At 38.6% G+C, this 21,766-nt stretch overlaps 1 protein-coding gene across 3 annotated transcripts in view; it reads right to left on the reverse strand.

Moving 5' to 3' along the window:
- Positions 1–21,766, reverse strand: part of PIK3CB (phosphatidylinositol-4,5-bisphosphate 3-kinase catalytic subunit beta) — a 195,775-nt gene that overhangs the window by 148,140 nt on the left and 25,869 nt on the right. For all 3 annotated transcript variants that reach the window (XM_027091692.1, XM_027091695.1, XM_027091693.1), the window contains exon 2: positions 987–1,091. The gene's annotated coding sequence lies outside the window, so the exon portion shown is untranslated. The remainder of the gene's footprint in view (positions 1–986; positions 1,092–21,766) is intronic.

Here is a 21,766-nt window from a genome sequence, read left to right on the forward strand (position 1 = left end):
CCATCTACTTGCCCCCTAATAACCAGTCTTTCCTTGTGGTTTCCTTGCTTATGTTATGGTACCATCATACTTCTAGCCACTCAAAATCTTGGATTCATATATATGATTTCTTTCTTCCATATTCCCTGCCAAATCTACCTTTGAAATCTATCCTGCCAAATGAACTCACAGACAACCAGCTTCCACTCCCACCACTCATTCAGGTAGTCATTATTTCACTTTTGCATCACTTATCACAGTGACAAGTGCCGCTAAGCACCTAACTTGCCTGCTAGACTATCAGCCCAGTCTAACACACAAGTTAACATTCCCCTGGCAGGGAATATCTGCCCTCGTTAACAGTATAACTAGGGTAGACCATGTAATTTATCATACAGAAGACAAGAGTAAAAAATGGCATAAGATAGTTCAGCAATTACACAATGTTTTACGTCAATTATATCTAAATAAAGTTGGAGAAAAAATATTTGGGCATTAAATTATCTACAAGAGGTTTAAACAAAGATATATATTGTCACACTATAACTCCAGTGCTTGGGCAAATGACTGCTGCATCCTAAGTACATACCATATATTGGTTTAATAAATCACTTTAGAGCTAAAATATTCACTTTATCACCTTCTCTTCACTCTTTACTCTACTGCAAACTTATTTTCAGCCACAAACATTGTCCTGAAATGGCCTCTGCTGGGGTCAGCAATGACCTCCTAACTGCCATATCCAAAAGGCTCTCAGTTTTCAACCTCTCTAAAAAGCTTTAAACACTACTGACCTCTCCTCTCTCCTTCATGAAGTTGGGTTTAATCTGTGGTAAACATAATCCTAAGTACCTGAGTATCTTAAAACAAGGCCTAGGACTTCCTTCCCATCCCCACCCCAGAATAACTAAAAGATTTAGGATCTAAGCAAGATTCACATCTTCCTTCTATACTTAACTTCTGAAAAAATGATATAAGTAATTAAAGATACGAAATTGGATACTTACCTTGAAATGATAGCCCCCATTTCAGTCTTTTAGGAAAACAGATGGCATTACTTATTTTTTAAAAGTGAAGTTTTCATGGAAGACTTTTTCAGATTAGAAGATACGCTGCCAAAAAGGGTGAAGATAAAAGATATTAACACCTAAATGGACTAAATTAAAAATAATTTTACTACTTATATGACATAATTGCTTATAACTGTATTTTTAAATATGGGGAAAATATAGAAAACACATGAACCACAATATTTAAGTTACAGAACGTTACAGCTGAAAGGGAGTTAAGTGGACGTCCTGTGCAACTATCTGGATTCTCTTATGTAGATTACCTCCTCTTTCTTGAAAACTTTTCTGTAATATGCTAGTTTTCTTTCTATTTCCCAACCCATTCCTCCAACTGGATCATAAGCTGCTAACCATGAGCAGCTTATTTCATTTTTCCCCTTTTCTTCTTTAATGTAATATTTGACACACACAAAATATATGGAAAGATGAATGTAAGCAAGCATTAAGATGAACACTGTAAATTGTAAATCACCACGCCACGTAAGAACATCAGTAACATTACCTACATGCTCCTCTCCTCCCAACCGTTATCCTAAATATTTATTATTCCACTACTTTTTAAAACATACTTTGTCACATATGTGTTATGTCATTAAACAATATTTTGTTTAGTTCTGTATCCCCTGCTCCCTTTTTCAGCTTGATAACTTGGTATGCTAAGTTATCACGGCATACCAAGTCTTCGGGGACTTGAATTTTTTCACTCAATATTTTTCTAAGCTTTATCCATGTTACATTTTCATTGCTCTATATGGTATTTCACTATATAAATATGCCACAGTGTATTTATCTACTCTGTTGACAAACATTTGGATGGTTTAGTTTTTTGCTTTTATCAACATTACTATACAAGTCTCCAGGTACACTTACAGAAGAATTTCTTAAGGGTTAGGCTTCAAACCCAGAAGTGGAGAATTGGTGAGTTATACATAGGACATCCAAATTCCCAAGTTTACCAAAAATGCCAACATGTCTTCAACTGAATCACCTTACCAATTCTCCAGCAGTATATGAATCGCTAACACACCTTCTCCAATACCTGGTAGAGTCAGATTTCTTAATTTGTAGCAATACAGAACACATAAAATGGCATCACACTGTAATCTGTTTGTACTTGATTAGGTTGAAGATCTAATAAGGTTGAAGACCTTTTCACAAGTTTATTAATGATCCATGTTTGTTTCTGCATTCCTTTGTTCACAGTTTTTAGGCAATTGGATTGTCTTTTTCTTATGAAATAATATGCTTTGTATATTCAGGACCAGGACTGGCTACATAATTTGCAGTGCCCAGTACAAAATAAAAAAGCAGGGCCACTTATTCAAAAATTAATTTCAAGACAGTAACAGCTTAGCGTTAAAATACGTGTGGGGCCCTGTATGACTGCACAGGTTGTACATCCATAAAGGTGGCCCTGTTCAGGACACTAATTCTCTATTACATATATTACAATTTTCCTCCCAAGTTTGTGGTTTATCTTTTCATCTTCCTTACGGTGTTTTTAGATGGACATTAATTTTAATGTAGTCAAAAATATCAATCATTTTTTGAGTCAGTTTTCTGGTTCACTGAGAAAATCCTATAGCCTTCATAAAACTTTATGGCTTTGCCTTTTCATCTGAGCCCTAATTCATGAGTGCTTTCCAAGGATCAGTGAGCTCACAGCTCTCTCCTCTCAGCCATTATGCCCATTCTTCACAAACAACATTTCAGGACTTTATGACCTTTGTGATAGTAGCATCCTAATCATTATCATTGAATTCATTTCTGGGCAAGCCCACTCAGATTGAATTGGAGGGACTTCCCTGGTGGTCCAGTGGTTAAGAATCCGCCTTTCCAATGCAGGGGACACAGATTGGATCCCTGGTCAGGGAACTAAGATCCCACATGCCGCAGGGCAACTAAGCCGGCGCGCTGCAACTACTGAGCCCGCATGCTCTGCTGCCCGTTCACCACAACAAAGAGCCCACACACCTCCCACGTGCCGCAACTAAGACCAACGCAGCCAAACTAATTAATTAATTTTAAAAAACCAAATTGGACTGGAACTTGTGCCACATGCCAAGTCTGGAATTGTTTACATTTGTCAGTAATACTCCAAGTCAGAAATTTTAATAAAAAATTTCAACCATCTGGTTAGAACATTTTACGTTTAAAAAAAAGGGAGAAAAGGCTGAAAAATCTTCAAGTTTCATTAAATTAGCAGGAATCAAAGGAGAGCATGATTGTTGTTATTAAAGTTGAAAATCTTTTTCATTTGGAACCTTCAAAATAAAATTTGGCTAGGAAGCAAATAATTTAATTCTAGTCTTGGCTTCTTTTCTTTTGAAATAAGGTCAATAATATGCTTTTAAAGTGAAAGGAATGTTATAAAACAAATTTTAGAATGATGTCAAAGTGTATCAGACTGTTTACTTTTCCAAAAGTAAGGTAATTAGTCAACTCAAAAATAACCAATTTGCTGGTACAGGATGTTGACAGCTGAGGAGGCTGGGGTGGCGGGGGCTGGGATAAATGGGAACTCTATGTGCTTCCTGCTCCATTATACTGTAAAACTAAAACTGCTCTAAAAAAATAATATCTATTTAAAAGGGAAAGGAGAAAAGGAAAGCAAAAAATAATAACCAATTTGACACAATATAGGGCAAAAACTAATGGGCGAAACTAATTCTAGGGTGTTAGCTGTCAGAATAGTGACTACCCCTGGGAAGGAAGCAAGCAGAAGTGAGTGGGGTGGGAGGTGGTACACAAAAGCAGAGTTTCTGGTCTCCTGGCAGTGTTCTACTTCTTGGTGATGGTTACATACATGGATCTGTTTACTTTGTGATAAATCATGATACTATATATTGATGATTTTTTGCCATTTACTGTATGTGTTATACTTCACTGAAAAAAGTTAAAAGAAAAAACACATAGTGAACCACTATATCGCATTTGTTAGACTGACAAAAAGATCTGACAGTATCAACTGTTCGAGATTATGTGGAATAACCAAAACATTTTACCTTCCTGGTGACAGTGTAAATTAGTATGACCTCTAAGGAAAAATCAATCTGGCATTATCTAACATATTTCATTATTTTTAAGATGAAGTGTTTTCCACATTTTAACACCTTTGATATAGAAATGCATCTTACAGTCACTATCAGGTAGCAGGAATGCCTCATGTGAACTTGATTCTTTTTCCTGATGTCCTAATAAGACAACTACAACCTTTAATATTTTAGTACACAAACCATGTAAGGACCATTTGAAAAAAGAATATATATCCTGGCTGTAGTCTGAAATCTTTGTTGACATCTTTTGGTAAAAATCACCAAAAAACATCCAGAATGAGTGTCAGAGGCTTATAAAAAAATCCACCTCACTACACCCTTAAGATTTATACACTCTGCTGTACATATGTTACACTTGAATTAGAAAAAAAAAAGTATAAATAAGGATAACAATTTCTGCTTCAAAAACCCCATGAAATAGTTAAGTTCACAGAACACGGGGTGGGGGGAGTCTTAAAAATATGGACAGACTCCCGACCTCACGCATTAGAAAAATGCAAATTAAAACTACACAATTTTCAACCTGTTTACCATGGTACATTGTTGGCAAGGCTGTGAAGAAATACACGTCATCCAGCATAACAACAACATAATGGTAAGTATGTGAATTATGTAACCTTATTGTGGTAAATATTTTGCAATATATACCTGTATCAAATCATTACACTGTACACCTTAAATTTACATGATCTTATATGTCAATTAAATCTCAATAAAGCTGGGGAAGGGGGAGAGAAACACACATTATCTCTTTTCATTGGTGGGAGAGTCAGGGTCCAAACATAAGGGCAATTTAGCAATATCTATCAAAATTACAAAGATATATGGCCTTTTATTAGTAATACCACATCTGAATTTATTCCATAATTATATACTTGCATATGGGCAAAATGCCATATGTACAAGGTAGTTCACTGCAATACTGTTACAATAATAAAAAACCAGAAACAAGCCAAACGTCTACCAACAGGGAATTGGTTAAATAAATTATCCAAAGGGAAATCATACAAGTTAAAAAACAAAACAAAACTATATACTCTATGGAAAGATCTTTGGTAAAGATCTCCACTGTTAAGTAAAAAACACAATGTACAAAGGGGAGGGTAAGAAGACCAATCTGCAGAACAACGGGTATAATACGCTACCTTTGGAGTTGGTGAGTTTTTTGGATAGAAAAAAGTGTCTGTACTTTTATTGCCTTTATTTATGTAAAGAAACTCTAGAAGAATCCCTAAGAGGATAATAAATAGTTTCCAGGACAGAGTGGAGTGTTGGAGGAATGCAGTAAATAGGAACAGGGTGGCTGAGGGCTAGAGGTGGGAAAGTTTCTACTGTTTAACTTTCTTATATTGAAAAGGTTTTTAATCCCATGGGAATCTATTACTATTATACATAGATTAGTAAATTAATAAACCAAAATAGGGTCCAAATACTATCAACATACACACACGATGACAAAAACTATTCTTTTACTGTCTCTGTAACTGAGGCAACAACATTATCCATCTCACTGAAGTCTGTAGTGTGAACACATCTATCTGGCCTAAGTCATCAGCCCAAGATCTCTAATACTACTTTCCTTGAGAAAGTATGTTTCCTCCAAAATTCCATTTTGCTTCTCTCAGAGTCAGGGTCAACCTCCTCTCCCCTAACAGTTATATAAAGCCTCATGTCTCTTCTGAACAAAAGCCTCACCTAAGGATTCTCACACTCTCACCTGGTAAGTCCAGGGGTTAGTCTTTTCTACTCACCAGTAATTCACCCTAATAACTAAATCATGGTCTAATAAATAAGGGAATGTACAAAAGGGAGGCATCTAGTGTTTGCCGCCAATAGTATCTCCTCCTTAAACTAAAACAATAAGATAATCCCTATACTGAATTGTCCTCCATACTGAATTATATCATTCATCTCTCATTTACCTAAAATGCAAGACACTATTTGACTAAATTCTGGTAACGACAAGATTAAGTATGAGAGAGTTTGGGGTGCAAGCCTCTGTGCAGATGCTGCTGTCTGTCCATCAGGCCAGCTCCTACGCACCTACACCAGTTCAGGTGGCATTTTCTCTAGAGCCCTTTCTGATCCCCCAAGGCTCACTCCCATGGGATCCTGCTATGACTTGTATGTAACTCATTTATTACAGTGCATTACAAATATTAGTTTGCTTATCTCCCCTGCAGGACTGTGGATCCCTCAGAGCAAGTAGAGAGTCATATTCATATTTACAATCCAAGTACCTGCAAAATGCCTTTGATTAGGGCAGGTAATCAAAAATGTTCACTGAATGAATTAAAGAAACTACACGTGTAGCTAAAATCCCACTTAATGTTCTGCTTAACCCCAAAGGCATTTTACTTCATTCAGTCCCTGTTTTGAAGAAAACAGCAACTCCAATAACACTTTTCCTTACTGAAATATATCAGTATCTTAGATGTAAAGCTTTCATACATATAGAATCACTGAAAATACTAAGAAAACATCTCAATCACTTTAGAAGTGTTACATAAACCTATGTAAAAAGTTAAGTATGTCTACTAGGGCTTCCCTGGTGGCACAGTGGTTGAGAGTCCGCCTGCCGATGCAGGGGACACAGGTTCGTGCCCCGGTCCGGGAAGATCCCACATGCCACGGAGCGGCTGGGCCCGTGAGCCACGGCCACTGAGCCTGTGCATCCGGAGCCTGTGCTCCGCAACGGGAGAGGCCACAATGGTGAGAGGCCTGCGTACCACAATCAATCAATCAATAAAAAGTTAAGTATGTCTACTAAAAGTTAATAAAGGGACTTCCCCAGCAGTCCAGTGGTTAAGAATCCATGCTTCCATAGCAGGGAGCACAGGTTGGATCCCTGATCGGGGAACTAGGATCCTACATGCCACATGGCATTCCCCCCCCGACAAAAAAAATGGTAATAAAGTAGAAAAACAGCTGCTGTTGGAATGCTAAATTTTTATGAACTTTTGTTCATTTTTTGTTTTAAAGAAATTATGAGATATAATGATAACAAGAAATAAGTATATATAACATTTTCTAAGAAGGTAGACAGCGTTATAGGGACCAAGCATTTCTCCCAGAGTCTCAAACACTAACTGATACAGACATTCCAATAAGGGCTGTCCCATGTGGCTTGAGGAAAAGGAAGCAGAGAACAGAATAATCAACTATTCAAATACACCTAAGAATTGTGCGACAGACAGGTGTTTACAATTCAAAATGGGTTTTCAAATTTTATCAAATACTGGCAAAAGCTGGGAAACAAGGAGAAAAGCAAACTTTAAGGATGCCTTTTAAATACATCCTAGTTAACCTAGTTAACATAAAAGATAGTTATTCTTTTGTACTCTGCTTTTTTTCTTTAACAATCCTGGAAATTACTTTGTATCAGTTCACAGAGATCTTCCTGATTCTTTTTTTACATCTGGACTGTACTTCACTGTGTAGATATACCACTGTTTATGGGTATTTAGATTGTTTCCAATATTTTAACAGTATAAACTATTGATATCCTCCTGTTCTGCTTCCCCTCAAACAACATCTCAGACAAAAAAACAAAAAAAAACTGGCTCTACCAGCCAAAACATATCAAACTCAACCAACACTCCCACTGTCCCTGACACAGCCTCAGTCTAAGCCAGGGGTCCCCAACCCCCAGGCCATGGACCGGTACCACTCCATGCTCTGTTAGGAACCGGGCTGCACAGTGGCAGGCGGGCAAGCAAGCAAAGCTTCATCTGTATTTAGAGCCGCTCCCCATCACTCGCATTACCACATGAGCTCCACCTCCTGTCAGATCAGCAGCAGCATTAGATTCTCATGGGAGAGTGAACCCTACTATGAACTGCGCAAGCGACGGATCTAGGCTGCGTGCTCCTTATGAGAATCTAATGCCTGATGATCTGAGGTGGGGCTGAGGCAGTTATGCTAGTGCTGGGGAGTGGCTGCAAATACAGACTATCATTAGAGAGAGGTCTGACTGCACAGAGACCATAATAAATCAACTGCTTTGCAGATTCATATCAAAACCCTATCAGTGAGTGGTAAGTGAAAACAAGCTCAAGGCCCCACTGATTCTGCATTATGGTGAGTTGTATAATTACTTCATTATATATTACAATGTAATAATAATAGAAATAAAGTGCACAATAAATGTAATGTGCTTGAATCATCCTGAAACCACCCCCTTCCCCAACCCTCTGTGGAAAAATTGTCTTCCATGTAACCGGTCCCTGGTGCCAAAAAGGTTGGGGACCGTTGGTCAAAGCCACTATCAGCATTTCTGGGCTGTTCTGCTTCAGCACCCTCCTAATCAGTCTCTCTGTCTCCACTCTAGCTGCTCTACAGTTTATCTGTGTCAGAGTAACTACAATGTACCTCACAGAGCAGAAATCAGATTACTCCGATTGTTTGCTTAAAAACCTTACAAAACTTCCCACTGTAACCCTACCTGAGTTGCAACGATGCACTACAAAGACCTTTTATGATCTGGTACTCGTCTACCTCTGACCTCATCTTCCATTCTTCCTCACTGACTTCTTTCTAGTCATAATGATTTGCTTTTTGTTCCTCTCACACTTACTTTGTTCCTAACTTAGTGCTTTTGCACTTGCTATTCTTTCAGTTTAGAATGTTCTGCCCCAGGTCATCTACCACCTTCTAACATCCATGTCTCAATTCAAAAGTTACCTCTTCTAAGAAGTTTCCTGTGTACCACCACAATTAAGATTGTAACCTGGTTCATTCCCTACCACTTTACTACCTTCATAATACTTAACAGTACTTGCAATTCTCATTTATTATTTACATGTTTTTTTCTTCCACAGGAAAATACGAAAACTCTTGAGGATAGCTTGTAATCCATGTAACTTTAACTCTCTATTATTTTTTAAACTTTTCTATTAAGTCTGAAATTGTTTCAAATATTTCTCCATGGAATTGCCTATTCTGGACATTTTATATAAATGGAATCATACAATACATAGTCTTCTGTGACTGGCTTCTTTGACTTAGCATAATGTTTTCAAGGAACATCGATACTGCAGCATGTATAAGAATTGCATTCCTTTTTAAGACTGAATACTATTCCACTGTATGGATAAAATGCATTTTGCTTATCCATTCATTAGCTGTGGACATTTGGGTTGTTTCCACTTTTTGGCTATTATGAATAAGACTGCTTTGAACACTCATGTACAAGTTTTTGTATGAACATGTGTTTCAATTCTCTTGGCTATAAACCTAGCAGTGGAATTGCCGTGTCATATGGTAATTCTGTTTAACATTTTAAGGAACTGACAAAATGCTTTACCAAAACAGATGCGCTACTTTACAATCCAACCAGCAATGTATGAGGATTCCAAATCCACATGCAACATTTGTTACTGCCCATCTTTTGATTATAGCCATACTTGTAATGTGAAGCACATCTCATTATGGTTTCAATTTACATTTCCCTAATGACTGATAATGTTGAGCAATTGTTCATGTGCTTATTAGCCATTTTTATATATCTTCCTTGGAAAAACATTTATTCAAACCAGTTTCCCTATTTTTAAGTTGGATTATTTAAATTTTTATTATTGAGTTGTAAATGTTCTTTATATTATTATATATATTCCTTATCAGATATATGCTTTTCTAATATTTTCTCATTGGCCCTCTATTTGAACATTCGGCTCTGAGTTTTCTTATTAACTTAATCTCTAGGTTCAAAAGAAAGTCTGTCAGAACTTACAACCATAATTGACATATTAAGAACAGTTTAAAAGAATTTGGTATCACTGACAAATGGTTACCTGAAACCCACATTTTATAGGAAATACAATAATTTCTTTAAGGACTTGAAGTCACAGATTATTCATCTGTTGTCAATGTTAAATAGTATTGTAAGCAAAGAACACCCTTGATATACAAAATGCTGACAGCCAATTTAGCAAATAAAATCAAAAACACAATCTTCTAACCTCCTTATATTTAAAAATACATATATAGTAAAATAGCTTCCAATAGCACTTCATATGTAAGGTTAGAAATTAACATATTTTAGAAACTATTATTTCTGACTATGGGAGAAGAAACAAACTTCTCAGTCTGGCATACAAGGCCTTCTGTGATCCACCTCTTCCTACCTATTTTCTGAAACTCCCTCCCTCTTTACATTACAGCTGGCAGATTTTTAAACACCTGTGACTAAGCCCTGGTATCACCTCCCACAGGAATATTTCCTTGCCCACCTCTCTCCTGAAGACCAGTTTAGAAATTTCTATTCCAGTGGTTCTTAAACTTTTTGGTTTCAGCTTCCCTTCACACTCTTAAAAATTACTGAGAGGCTTCCCTGGTGGCGCAGTGGTTGAGAGTCCGCCTGCCGATGCAGGGGACACGGGTTCGTGCCCCGGTCCGGGAAGATCCCACATGCCGCGGAGCAGCTGGGCCCGTGAGCCATGGCCACTGAGCCTGTGCGTCCGGAGCCTGTGCTCCGCAACGGGAGAGGCCACAGCAGTGAGAGGCCCGCGTACCGCAAAAAAAAAAAAAAAATTACTGAGGACTCAAAAGCTCTTGTCTATGTAGGTTATATCTATCAATATTTACTGAATTTGAAATTAAAACCAAGGATTTTAAATTTTTATTCATGTAAAAAATAGTAAACCTATAAAATGTTTACTTAAAAACATTTTATTTTTAAACATATTTTAGTTTTAAAAACCACTTTTTTCAAAGAAAACCTTTCGTGAGAAGAGTGATACAATTTTACACTTCTGCAAATCTCCTTAACGTCTGCCTTAATAGAAGACAGCTAGATTCTCATCTCTGCTTTGCACCCAGTCTATTGAGATAACACAATTTATATTGCCTCTGGCAATCTCCATTGTATACTGGTAAACAAATAAGGGCAAAAGAAAAGCAAATAATGTCTTAAGTTATGAAAATAGCTTTGACCTTGCAGATCTCTGAGAAAGAGCTCGGGGACCTCCAGAGGTCCCCAGACTGTACTTTGAGAACCACTGCTCCATTCTTTTTGTTTGTTTGTTTGTTTGTTTATTGGAAATCATCACTGCTCCATTCTATGCCTCCCATAATACCGTGAAGAGGCTCTATTTGCATGTAACACACAGTATTAGAATTATCTGTTCATTTGTCTGTCTCTCTTAAAGTTCCTTCAAGCCATGAGCTTTCTTCAACTTTGCATCCCCAGACTAAGGATCAAACAGGCATTCCCAGCTTATGAATTTCTTAAAATTTTGTCAACCAAATTAGAATATGAAAAACATATTTTCCTGTCTTTATTTGCATTGTTTGATTTCAAATCAATGCCTCCTTACATTTCTATGAATGAACATCACCCTCCCAATCCAATTAAACAACATCATAACATCATTGAAGATAGGACACATATTTGCCTCTCTCACTTATACCTAGCCCAATACCTCAATGCTCAACCAATATCTCTAGGTTTGTTCATTAACTGGGTATCTGAAGAAGTACCTGTGCCAGGGAAAAAGAAATCCTTTTAAAGTAAGGCCTGGGATGGGGTTAGGGTGGGATGTCACACTAACCAAGTCGATGAGAAAAGCTCTTGGAACAATTCTCAAGCATGAAGGGTAAATTCAATGCAGAGCTAAAGGAGCCTGTGGCCCTAGGGAAGCCACTGCAGCCTGCACACCCTAGAGGTGGCGGCCTCCTTCTCTAGGTCTCCATTCTCAACTGTAAAATAAAGCTCTAAAATGCAGAGTCTCTCTGCCATAATTTTCAGGAAGTCTCTACCTTGCATGCCTAGGAAAGCCCCAACCTCTTGGAATAACAAATCTGACATTCCAAAGGTCTGAATTTTGACCAGAGTCAGCTCACTAGTATTCCACATCATATTAGCAAAGCATTCAATTACTGTTAAATCACTTACAACACAGGTTAATACTGTTACCACATTTTCTAGACAAATTACTTGACCTCTTAAAGAGAAAAAGCCATGTGAATATTTTAGAAAATAGTCATTAAAATAATTTCCCAGTTCCTATTATGTTTTATAAAAGCAGATCACTTAAACTTTTAGTAGTTAAAATCACGACATATTTTTCACTGGAACCACAACCCGTAAATATGGTACCACACAAAGACATTCACTTTGGCATACTCTTAGAACAAGGTTCACAGAACAATAATAATGGCATAGTTTAGAAAACAGACTTTTCCGGGAGTCCCCTGGTGGTCCAGTGGTTAGGACTCAGCGCTTTCACTGCCATGGCCTGGGTTCAATCGCTGTCTGGGGAACTAAGATCCTGCAAGCCACATGGCATGGCCAAGAAAAAAAAAAGGGAAAAAAAACAGGCTTTTTTTCTGAAGGGGAGAGAAACTATTATCCATTATGTTCACTACAATTTCACTACATTCTCATTTTTATTTATTTATTATGTGACCTATTCAAAAAGCCTCAGGGACTTCCCTGGCGGTTCAGTGGTTAAGACTCCAAGTTCCCAATGCAGGGCACATGGGTTCAATCCCTGGTCGGGCAACTAAGATCCCGCTTGCCACCTGACGCGCCCCCTCCCCCAAAACAGAAAAGCCTCATACGGCCTTTAAATTAAGTGGATACAACAATGATTATTATTCTCATTTGATATTCTCACCAACTGTTAAGAACATCTCTATAAAATTAGCTAAAATCTGGTCATTAAATGCATGACACACAATTCCTTAAGAATTCTTAATTTCTGCAATTTCTTTCCTAGCATACTTTGAGCACCAGCCTTTAGAAAACTCAGTAAGGGGACTTGCCTGGTAGTCCAGTGGTAAAGAATACGTCTTACAATGCAAGTGATGCGGGTTCAATCCCTGGTCACGGAACTAAGATCCCACATGCCGCGGGGCAACTAAGCCCGCGCACCACACTACTGAGCTCATGCACCTCAACTAGAGAGCCTGTGTACCGCAAACTACAGAGCCCACGCGCTCTGGAGCCCGCGCGCCACAACTAGAGAGAAGCCCACCCACCACCACAAAAGATCCTGAGTGCCACAACTAAGACCCAACGCAGCCAAAAAAATATTAATTTAATAATTTTTTTTTTAAAAAGCTTGGGGCTTCCCTGGTGGCGCAGTGGTTGAGTCCGCCTGCCGATGCGGGGGACATGGGTTCGTGCCCCGGTCCGGGAGGATCCTGCATTCCGCGGAGCGGCTGGGCCCGTGGGCCATGGCCGCTGAGCCTACATGTCTGGAGCCTGTGCCGCGCAACGGGAGAGACCACAGCCGTGAGAGGCCCGCGTACCGTAAAAAAAATAAAAATAAAAATAAAAAAAGCTTGGCAGTTTGACTCCAGAGCCAGTTCTTTTTTTTTTTTTAATAAATTTATTTATTTATTTATTTTTGGCTGCCTTGGGTCTTTGTTGCTGTGTGCGGGGCTTTCTCTAGTTGTGGCAAGTGGTGGCTACTCTTTGTTATGGTGCGCGGGCTTACTGCGGTGGCTTCTCTTGTTGTGGAGCACAGGCTCTAGGCGTGCGGGCTTCAGTAGTTGTGGCTCGCGGGCTCTAGAGCGCAGGCTCAGCAGTTGTGGCACACGGGCCCAGCCACTCTGCGGCATGTGGGATCTTCCCTGACCAGGGCTTGAACCCGTGTCCCCTGCACCAGCAGGCGGACTCTCAACCACTGTGCTACCAGGGAAGCCCCCAGAGCCAGTTCTTAAAAAAAAAAAAAAAAAAAAAAAAAAGAGGGGCTTCCCTGGTGGCGTAGTTGTTGAGAGTCCGCCTGCCGATGCAGGAGACACGGGTTCGTGCCCCGGTCCTAGAGGATCCCACATGCCACGGAGCGGCTAGGCCCGTGAGCTATGGCTGCTGAGCCTGCGCATCCGGAGCCTGTGCTCTGCAACGGGAGAGGCCACAACAGTGAGAGGCCCGCATACCGCAAAAAAAAAAAACAACAAAAAAAATAAAACTCAGCAAGTATTAAAATCAGCATTAGGAAGTCCATTTCCCATTTCAAAAGGATTCTTCCCCTTACAAAAAGAATCAGGATTTCCTTAATTCAATCAGCAGGGCAACAGTTTCTATATAGACTAAGAGATAGAAATGTTAACACACAATTATAAGCACATCAGTGGTTTGTTTCTAAAATCTTCAGTGATTTTCAGACTTGAAACATTCAGAGGACTATCACTGTTTCATTCATTCAGCCACATGATAACTATACATGCTCAGCAGAAAGAGGCACCCCAGGAATGAATGAGTTGACACATTACATTAAGTAGAGGTACATTAAGTGTGGGGGAGGAAGCAATGTGCAGAACAATGTTTAGAGAATGCTATGTTTTTGTTTCTTTAAAAAAAAAGAAGGGGGATATATAAATACGAATATATTTGCTTATACAGCACTTAGGAAAAATGCATTTGTAATCACTGGTTGCTTCAAGGAATGCCAATTGGGTAGCTGGGAGACAGGCAGAAAGGAGACTTCACTGTACACTCTTTGTTTCCTTTTGAATTTTGAATCATAGGAGTGTACTACTTGTTCAAAAACAATAAATTTGTTTAAAAACCCACAAAATCCAGCATCTTGAGGCATCTAATTCCTGTACTTGAGGCATCTGATTCCTGCCAAGTGCAGGAAAGGGCATTTTCAATCCCCTCTACCAATCGGATCTTTCACGTCTGAATGCAAAAACACACACCTCACATGTGTCTCCTTGCTTTCTTTCCATCCTTTTTCTCCTTTCCTCATCAGCCAAGATTATCTCCATCTGTCTTTCCCCACTAGCTCCCTTACTGCCTACAATCTATATTTTGTCCCACCCCTCAATTAAGAAAGTTTTATCGCCAAGTCCTTCAAGACCAAATTCAAGTCTGGCTTCCAGGATGCCTTCCCTTACTAGTCTAGCTCACATTGACCTTGGTCTCCTCAGAATTTTAGGGTTTTTTAAAACACAATTAAACATTACCCTATATGTTGTCTCTCTCTTTTTTTATTTTTAATAAATTTATTTATTTATTTTTGGCTGCGTTTGGTCTTCATTGCTGCGCATGGGCTTTCTCTACTTGCGGCAAGCGGGGGCTATTCTTTGTTGCAGTGTGTGGGCTTCTCGTTGCAGTGGCTTCTCTTGTGGAGCACGGGCTCTAGGCACGCAGGCTTCAGTAGTTGTGGTGCGTGGGCTCAGTAGTTGTGGCTCACGGGCTCCAGAGTGCAGGCTCAGTAGCTGTGGCCACGGGCTTAGTTGCTCCACGGCATGTGGGATCTTCCTGGACCAGGGATCGAACCCGTGTCCTCTGCATTGGCAGGAGGATTCCTAATCACTGGGCCACCAGGGAAGGCCCTATATGTTGTCTCTTAATGTTGATTTTTACTGTATATGTCTTGTACCCTCAATCAGAGTAACGGCTGGGAAAAGATGGATTCATTTTCTCCATATGACATATGGTAATTCAATTCTGAAATTATTAGAACTTTTTATTCACCTCTAAAGAAGTTCTAAAATTTCATTTCACCATTTCTAACCATGAAACTTAAGACTGACATCTATATCTCATCCAAAAAATTAAAGGGAGAAAAAAAGCCAAAATATATTACTTATTCAACTACTAAAAATCTCTCACTTAAAAGAAGCTCAAAAAGCTATTTCTGATGTAAAATGCAAAACTATGAAACTTCCAGGAGAAAATCTACGTGACCCTGGGTTTCACTATGAGTTTTCCAGCCAACATCAAAAGCAGGATCCAGGGACTTCCTTGGCGGTACAGTGGTTAGAACTCCGTGCTTCCAATGCAGGGGGCACAGGTTCGATCCTGGGTTGGGGAACTAGGATCCCACGTGCTGCATGGCATGGCCAAAAAATTTTTTAAAAGGAGAAAAAGAAAAACAAAGTACGATCCATTGGGGGGAAAATGGTAAGTTGGACTAATTAAAATTAAAAACTTCTGTTCTGTGAAAGACACTGTTAAGAAAACCAAAAGCCAGGTTACTTACCACTGCAGTGGCACAGTTAAGCAACAAGAAGCTGGGATGATTTAGAGTTGGTAGTAGAAACTCATGTTTAGTTTAACATGAAATGAGATGGTTAAAAATATTTATTTAAAATTTTAAAAACAAGGGAACTTCCCTGGTGGTCAAGTGGTTAAGATTCCACGCTTCCACTGCAGGGGGCATGGGTTTGATCCCTGATTGAGGAACTAAGACCCCGCATGCCACGCAGCATGGCAAAAAAATTAAAAGTTAAAAACTAATAAACACAATAAAAGAAATATCCATAGAAATTATATATTCACAGGTTCAGATATTCACATATTTCCTTGCTCTGTCAGCCAAGAAGGCCTTGAAGCAAGGATACCCTAGTAGTAATAAGCACACAGTGCTCAGATCTTAAGTTTCTAAATACCATCCTCCAATGAAAGGAACCAGGGCCCCTTGGAGAAATGACTGATCCTAGGAGTGAAGAAGGAAATAAACAAGATAAGCCCTGAACATCTTGTGGTACAAGAAAGTGCTAAAACAACAACAACGTCAAAAGGACACAGAAGCCAACTGAAAAAGTTCCCAGTGGCCAAGCTGTAACATTTTGAACAACAGAATTAAGTAGTATTGAATTATAACCTAAAGTATAAAAATCCACAAGTCCACACTAATATAAATGACTAAACAAACAAATAAATGGGAGTTGGGAAGGAGATGTATATCCCATGCAGAAGAATTTCAAGTAATTTATGTAGATACACACCCCCCTCAAAGAGATGGAGCACAACTCCCCTCTCCTTAAGTGTGGGCTGCACATAGTGCCTTTCATTCAAAGAGCATAAGATGAAAAGGGGAAGAAAACAATAACTTTACAATGGAGAAACCTGACAAACACCATATCAGCCAGGTGATCACCCTCAACATCAACAATGTAAGTCATGTTGATAGTATATGATGAAAATGCACTTTATCTCTGTAGTCTTCCTCCCAAAAAGTCATAACTACAGTCTAATCATTTTTTTAAAATCATAAAGAGAGATCCAATTGAAGGATACTGTGCAAAAACACCTGATCAGTATTCCTCAGAACTGTCAAGGTCTTCAAAAATAAAGAACGTCTGGAAACTGTCAGCTAAGAGGACCTTTAAGGAAATACAGCAACTCAATGCAATGTGGTATCCTGGACGAAATGCAAAAACAGAAAAAACACATTAGGTAAAAACCAAAGAAATATGAATAAAATATGGACTTCAGTTAATAGCAATTTATCAACACTGGTTTGTTAAATGTAACAAATGTACCACAGTAATGTTGATAATAGGAGAAACTGGATGCAGAGTATATGGGAACTCTGGACAATCTTTGTAATTTTTCTGTAAACCTAACATTGTCCTAAAAAAATTTTTTTTAACTACCTCTGCCTTCAGATTCTCAAACATGCTTTTGTCATTCCGTAATTCACGATCCAATCTTAACTTCTCAAGAATTACCCCTTGGGCTTCCCTGGTGGCGCAGTGGTTAAGAATCCGCCTGGCAATGCAGGGGACACAGGTTTGAGCCCTGGTCCAGGAAGATCCCACATGCCGTGGAGCAGGTAAGCCCGTGTGCCACAACTACTGAGCCTGCGCTCTAGAGGCCACGAGCCACAACTACTGAAGCCCACGCGCCTAGAACCCATGCTCCACAACAAGAAAAGCCATCACAATGGGAAGCCCACGCACTGCAACGAAGAGTAGCCCCCACTTGCTGCAACTAGGGAAAGCCTGCATGCAGCAACAAAGATCCAACGCAGCCAAAAATAAATAAATAAAATTTTAAAATTAAAAAATAAAAGAATTACCCCTTACTGTAACATTTTTCTCTTAAAAATTATACTCTTGGGGAGGGTCTAAATTTATTATCCTTTTCTATACAATTTACCCCTTGCCTTTTTAGGCTTGCTTTTATATTATTAACATATATATAAGAAAGAATTGTTTTTTCTACTTGTCAACTGGATGCTCAAGTGGAAGTCAGCTTTGCCTTTTTGCTGGCCTTTAAAAGTTTATCACCATTTTGCAACCATGATAATAATAATTCAGGTACAAAAAAAACCCTCAAGGGATGCTAACACTGGTGAAAGTTTGATGAGAAACAGGGTCTTTACTTGGACTCAAAGTATCCTCCCACGAAAATACTTATCAATGACAAAAGCAAAAATTAATAACTTTAAATGGAGAAATCAGGCTGACATCACTTTAATCAAGTAATCAAAGTTAAAACGACCAACAATGGAATGAACTGCCATCATGCATATGCTAAGGGATATACAATATCATTTCCATGGTTCTCCTGACAAAAATGAATAATCTGGATCTAACCATGAAGAACAACAAACCCAAAAAAGGGACATTCTACAACATAAACTTATCTGTATTTTCCAAATATATCAAAGTTATTACAGACAAGAAAAAAGGAATTGTTCCATGTTAAAGAAAATTACAGAGACCTGACAATCATACTCATAATGTGATACTGGACTGGGCAATGGTGGCAATAGTGTAGAGTATAATTAATACAACTGGTATAACTGGAATATGGATTATAGATAATAATATTTTATCAATGTTATATTTCCTAAATTTGAGAACTATAATATGGCTATGTAAGAGAATGTCTACTGATAATGCACAGTAACTTGGGTGGATCTTCAGGGCATTATTCTGAATGAAAAAAAGCCGATCTCAAAGGTCACATACCAGAGAATTTACACAGCATTCTTTTTTTTTTTTGGCCACGCCACTCGGCTTACAGGATCTTACTTCCACAAACAGCGAGATTGAACCTGGGCCCCTGGCGGTGAAAGTGCCAGGTCCTAACCACTGGACCGCCAGAGAATTCCTTACATAGCGTTCTTAAAAATGACAAAATCATAGAGATGGAGAACAGATTATTGGTTGCCAGAGGTTAAAAAGGGTGGGAGGGATGGAAGTAGCATGGGAGAGGCTTGTGATATAACTGTTGTATCTTGACTGTGGTGGTGATCGCACAAATCTATACATGTGATGAAAATGCACAGAACTAAATACACACATAAATAAGTACATGTAAAACTGGTGAGTTTTGAATAAGGTGGATGGATTGTATCAAAGTCAATTTCCTGGCTTTGATTTTTTCTATAGTTATGCAAGATGTTACCACTGGGGAAATATGAGTAAAAGGTAACCAGGATTCTTCCATATTATTTCTTACAACAGCATGTGAATCTACAGTTATCTCAAAATTTAAAAAAAATTAAATGGTACCTACCTTTTTTTCCAAAATGTTAAAATTTTATTTACAAAGCTTCTTTGTTGTGCAGGAAAAAATGCTGTTACAATCTCACTGTAACTGATAGATGGTAGACTCACCAATCACACCTATCCACGCTCCAGCAAGAGTCTTACACAAAACCCTAACAATGCTTACAATTTCATTTGGGTGAAGTTCCCACAGAATTGAACTTCATTCCTTTTTGGGATGACTACAATGTACATAACAATGTTTAGAGTATGCTACTGTTTTACTTTTAAAGAGGGGAGATATATAAATATGTGTGGGGGTGTATATATATGTGTGTGTGTGTATATATATATATATTTGTTTATATAAACCGAGGAAAAACGGTTGCCTCAGGGAATGAAAATTAGGCGGTGGGGAAAAGGGTGGAAAGATTAGCATTTCTCTAGGTTCAATGTTCCTAAGGCCCAAGGCTTTCTTCAGTTTAGGTCAAACATTATCAAGTGCCTACTATATGCCAGGCACTGTGCTAAGTATTTTAGTGGTGGTTGCAGGGTGAAACTAAATTATACAAGACACTACAACAGATGGTTCCCCACCCTCAGACAGGGGTAAATAATTAGATATGGGAATTTCAAAGGAATGAGGTGAAATCTAAGACAAAGGTACAGGATACAGAAGTGGGGCTCCTGGTGCAACCTAGATGGTTTTGTAGAGGAGTACACTTGAGCTATAAAAGGCTGAATAAGAGCAAAGCTGGGGGTGGAGGGTGCAGAAAGCTTTCTCAATGTGGATGGATGCTGTACCTATAGCTGTATGTGTTATTAACATATGATGAGGTGTTATTATCCCATTTTGCAAATGAGGAAATGGAGGCACAGAGAGAACAGATAACTTGCCCAAGATCACATGGCTAATAACTTGGAACCATCTGGTTCCAAGACAGTAATAGAAAGCTTGAGGCTGGTTTTAGTATCTGCCTTGGAAAGACCTGGGCTATTTCACTCCTATCCTTTACTCCTCTCTCCTTCACTTTTTCTCTTCCTTCATTCTCCTAGCTCTCCAGCTTTTCTCCTACTCATCCTCCTCCCTTGTCTCAATCATTATAATGGCCCTTCTCTCTCTCTGTGCCCACACATACCTTGCAAACCTTGATTTCAAATCTGGCCACTTCAAAACTAGTCAAAAACTATACCAAAAGATTAGAAACAATTTCAATGTCAATTCATATACAAATAGAGAAAATTTATGTTATATTGATACAACAGAATACTAAGAAACCATGAAAAAGAATAAAGCCGTTCTGAAACTACAGATCCATAATATCAAATATCTTTTTAAGTAATAAGAAAAGACACAAAGAACAATGAGTATGCCACTCTACCATTTGTGAGGGTGGGGGTTTACGCGTATGTATATTCATAAAGGCATAGGTTATCTAAGGAACAACACACAAAAACTTAAAAGAGTGATCTCCTCCTGAGAATGAGAGGCAGAAGACTTACATTTCACTGTATTTGTTTTAAATTTTATATGATATGCATGTATCAACTATTAAAAATAAATATGTATCTAAATAAAATAGTTAAACAGAAATAGAACTACCACACGATCCAGAAATTCCAATCCTGGGTATATATCAGAACAAAAACAAAAACATTAATTTGAAAAGATAGACACACCCAATGTTCATAGCAGCATTATTTACAATTGCCAAGATATGGAAGCAACCTAACACACACAATGGAATACTATTCAGCCATGAAAAAGAATGAAATCTTGATATTTGCAACAACATGGGTGGACTTGGAGGGCATTATGTTAAGTGAAATAAGTCAGACAGAGAAAGACAAATATTGTATGATATCACCTATAAGTGGAATCTAAAAAATACAACAAACTAATGAATGTAATGAAAAAGAAACAGACTCATATATACAGAACAAACTAGTGGGGAGATGGAAGTAGGGAGGGGCAAGATAGGGGTAGGGGATTAAAAGGTACAAACTAGCATGTATAAAATAAGCTACAAGGATATAAAATAAGCTACAAGGATAAAATAAGCTACAATGGGATGGTTTATACTAGCACGTATAAAATAAGCTACAAGGATACATTGTACAACAAGGGAATATGGCCAATATTTTATAATAACTATAAATGGAATATAATCTTTAAAAATTATGAATCACTATATTGTACACCTGTAACATATAATATTGTATACTGACTATACTTCAAAAAAATTTTTTTTAATTTTTTAAAACATTTTAAAAAATAGGGGGCTTCCCTGGTGGCGCAGTGGTTGGGAGTCCGCCTGCCGATGCAGGGGACGCGGGTTCATGCCCCAATCTGGGAGGATCCCACATGCCGCGGAGCGGCTGGGCCCATGAGCCATGGCCGCTGGGCCTGCACGTCTGGAGACTGTGCTCCGCAACGGGAGAGGCCACAGCAGTGAGAGGCCCGCGTACCGCAAAAAA

The sequence above is a fragment of the Aethalodelphis obliquidens genome, unplaced genomic scaffold (assembly GCF_003676395.1).
Source record: "Aethalodelphis obliquidens isolate GAN/ISIS:26980383/991018 unplaced genomic scaffold, ASM367639v1 scaffold72, whole genome shotgun sequence".
Taxonomy (NCBI): Eukaryota; Metazoa; Chordata; class Mammalia; order Artiodactyla; family Delphinidae; genus Aethalodelphis; species Aethalodelphis obliquidens.